Here is a 4,137-nt window from a genome sequence, read left to right as displayed (position 1 = left end):
CCTCACATGAACAAACCTGGGTAAAAGGCCATGTTTAAATGTCATGTGGGATGAAGTTTTTGGAAATTCTGGTTTCTAAAGCTCCCTGATAATCAAAGTCCTTCAAGACCTCCACAGGATAATGCTAAAATAGAACTGGACTGGATTCTTAACCCTGAAACGTACCTCTAAAGTAATCTCTCCTTTTAATCTCTTAGTTAGCTTTCTAATGGGAGACAGTAAATAGGATTGGAGGCCGAGAGCAAAGAGACCACTTCTGCAAGAGAGAACAAAGCAGAAAAGATTTCTGACTATTCATTATTGCTTGTCACTAAAGTTTTCTAGACAACTGAACTGTGCTCATTTACCTGAAATGTCAACCGCATAGAGGTAACGACATACCCTCCAACATTTCTCCAATGAAAATAGGTATGTCCCATTCCATAACGATAATTTTACTATTTATACCCCAAACATCTTACTGGGTTGCCCCAGCCACTCTGGGCAGCTTTCAACATATATAATAACATAATAACACATTAAACCTCTTTTTAAAAACCCTTCTCTATACAGGACTGCCTTCCGACGGCTCAGGAGCTGGATAACTCCATACCCTCCAACATTTCTCCAGTGAAAATAGGGACATCCTAAGGAAAAGCGGGACATTCTGGGATCAAATCAGAAACCAGGATGGTTTCTCTAAATCAAGGACACTGGAACAGCATTTGTGAACAGCATAAGCAACCTCTGCTTGACAAGAACAGGCCAAAGGTACATTTAGTCCAGGGGTTGGCAACCTAAGGCCCATGGGTCACAAGCGGCCACGGGGGTTGTTTTGCTGGCCCACGAGCCGCCCCCGAACCGATTGCCTGCTTGGTGAGTCCCTGCACACTGCACTAAACCAGCGCAGCATGGCAGGGGGGACTCACTTTAGTGGCGCTGGAAATTGCATCTTTGCATGCGCAGACGGCGAAAACCACCTCTGCGCAGATGCCAGAAATAGCGAGTGCGTGCGCTCATGCGCATCCACAATCCAGCCCACGGAGGGGGCTTCGCGGCAGTGAACCAGCCCAGGCAAGTAAGCCTTGCCAACCCCTGATTTAGCCCAACCTTCTGTTTCCCGCAGTGGCCAGCCAGATACAGTGGTACCTCGGGTTACATACGCTTCAGGTTACATACGCTTCAGGTTACACACTCCGCTAACCCAGAAATAGTGCTTCAGGTTAAGAACTTTGCTTCAGGATAAGAACAGAAATCGGGCTCCGGCGACACAGCAGCAGCTGGAGGCCCCATTACTAAAGTGGTGCTTCAGGTTAAGAACAGTTTCAAGTTAAGAAAGGACCTCCAGAACGAATGAAGTACTTAACCCGAGGTACCACTGTACCTGGAAGCAGCAGCAGTTGTGCTAACTCTGTTGTGCTTACCTGTGAAATGGCAAAGCCTGCGCGCGCGCGCACACACACACACACACACACACACAATGTTTGTCATGCAGGATCTTCATGCACTTTCAAACTAACATAAAATTATCCCTGCTGTAACATGTTCCTTTATAAAACAATACTCTTCCAGCACAGAGATAAAATTAAAAGATTGGATTGTTTTCTTATTTAAAAATCACCCTGGGAATTATTCAGTATTTTCCCAAAGCAATTGAGCCCCATATGTAAACTGATGAACCAACAGTGGAAGTTAGCAACTCAAATGTGTTGCCTTTGCCTTCACAGGGATGTGGTCTGAGTCATCTTTTCTGACTAGTAAAAGAAGTGGAGGGAACAAAGCTTTGGTGTGAAAGGGCCGGGCTGTGTTTGCCCACGCGATGAATGAAAAACACAAACGTTGCCTGAGTCTATAGAATTTTCCAGCCACCTTTCCTCTGTGATTATGTTGCAGTTTCTCAAATGAAAGTTTACACAGAAAGCCAGTCAATAACAGGCCATGTCAGCTGCCAGCTCGTTAGCAGCGATAATTAAAAAAGATAAAGGTATTAGTCGGAAAAGATGAACATCCATTTCCTCGTAATAATCCCCGGCTTGACTGCTAGCAAATAGATGGCTTTAATAAAGACTTGTTTGTTTTGCCACATGGCCTTGTTGACAGGGTACAAAGCAAAGGGGAACACAGTAACCAAATTACCTCCAGCGCCAGGAAAAATATAGTTGATAAAATGGGCACGTACCTTACTCTAGGGAGAAAAGCAACACTTACCTAGTGGCCAGTTAAAGCATAACATAATTAATTATCAAGGACGGGAGCCCATCTGCAGGCCTAAAATAATCTTAAAGCTTCAACAGCTGCAAAATGGCTGGTAGTTTTGCCAGTGGCCTAATAAACGTTCTCTGTCGACCATTAGCTGTGGGCTTATTTATGCTTCATAATTACTCTAGCAAGGCTGGGGGAAAGGGCTTTAGCTCAGCGGAACAGCATCTGTTTTGCATGCAGAAGGTCCCAGTTTAATCCTCAGCATCTCCAGGTAGGGCTGGTAAAGACCCTTGCCTGGAGAGCTGCTGCCAGTCAGTGTAGTAAACAGTGCTGGGCTAGATGGACCAATGGTTGGACTAAATACAAGAAAGGTCAAATAGGAACATAGGAAGCTAAGTTAAAAACACACTGTCAGGGGTTCAGGAGCAGAGTCACTGGAGAGGGAAGAAACAGAGAGCGAGGGGGAGGAGTCGGAAGGAAATGTCAGCGGCGACAGTAGTCCAAGATCTCTGAGTCTCTCCAGTGACTCGGAGGATTCACAGAAAGGGGCCCCCATGGTCAGGGCAAGGGGAGTGCCCAGGGGGACACCTCGGGAAGAAGGGGACTCAGAGAGTAGCAGCTGGAAATCCGGACCAGCGTCCCCCCCAGAGTGCAGTAGGGGGGAGGAGTCCAAGGCATCAGGATCAGGGAGCGCGCAGGCAGAGGGAGAACGTGAGGCAGGAGTGGCCACACCCTCGTCAGGGAGCGAGGAAACGGTCATCCGGAAAGTAAAACGCGCGCGCGCGCCAAGTTCAAATGTACAGGAGGGCGGCAAGGTGGGCAGCCCGGGTAAGGAGCCAGGTCCTAAAGCCCGCCGAAGAGAGGGGGAGGAGTCAGAGGGGTCTAGCTCCGCATCGGAAGAGTCCAGGAGGAATGAGACCCCGGGGGGTAGTAAGACCCAGAGGAAGAGAGAGAGAAGGAAGAGGTGGAGTAAGATTAGAGTCTTGAACTGGTGCACGGGGGGTGGAGATCCAGACAGAGCTTCGCCGGTCTAGAGTCCAGACGTAGGGCTGGGACGCTGAGACTTGTAAATGGAGACTATTCTTCAATAAAGACTTTGATACTGTACTATCGGCTAGCGTTGGTCCTTGGTGAGCTGGGACCCGGAGCCAGCCCTGACAGTAAGCTCTGTCTCTAATTTTAAAGTTTTGGCACCAAGAACCTCGCCACGTGAGTCGGCGCAGCGAGGACAGAGGAGGGGTGCTTACAGAGCTCACAAAACTCAGGCAAGATGACGACGGAAGAGAAGATAAAAGCCCTGCAAGAAGCGGTGACACAACTCAGCACTGAGGTAATTGCATCCAGGAAGAGAGAGGAGGAGATGGTTACCTCCTGCCGGGATCTCCAGGCCAGGTTGGACGTGCTTTCCAAAGAGGGGCAAACGGGAGCCAAGGCAGAAGGCATAGGTTTGGGGAGAAGGGGAGGAAGCCTTGTATCGCATTTCGACGGGAGTTTGCAGCAGTACCCCAACTTCAGAGCAGACCTGCTGTTTGCGCTGGATTTACTTGACAAAGACTTTAGAGATGAGAGAGAGAGAGTGGGGTTTATCTTGTCCCATTTGCATGGGGAAGCCAAAACGTGGCTGCGGAATCTATGGAGGGACAATGATCCAGCGCTCCAAGATGCGAAGGCTTTTATTAAAGCAATGGACTCATGCTTTTTATCAAAGGTAGACGTCGATATTGCCAGGAGGGACATACATGGACTTAAACAAGGCAAAGCCAGCGTGCGGCAGTACCATACTCGATTTTTCGGACTGGTTCATGCCCTGGGGTGGGAAAAAGATTCTGCGCCAGTCAGAGACCTCTTTTGGGAGGGGTTGAATGCAGATGTAAAAGCGGAGATTGGAAGAGGGGAGAGACCAAGGAGCACCCAGCAGGTAGTCCAGAGGGCTCTGGAGATCGGGGTGCATCTGGA

This window comes from Podarcis tiliguerta (genome assembly GCF_965153285.1).
Source record: "Podarcis tiliguerta genome assembly, chromosome: 1".
NCBI classification, from domain to species: domain Eukaryota; kingdom Metazoa; phylum Chordata; class Lepidosauria; order Squamata; family Lacertidae; genus Podarcis; species Podarcis tiliguerta.
The sequence above is the reverse complement of the archived record's forward strand: the minus strand, read 5'-3'. Positions refer to the sequence as shown.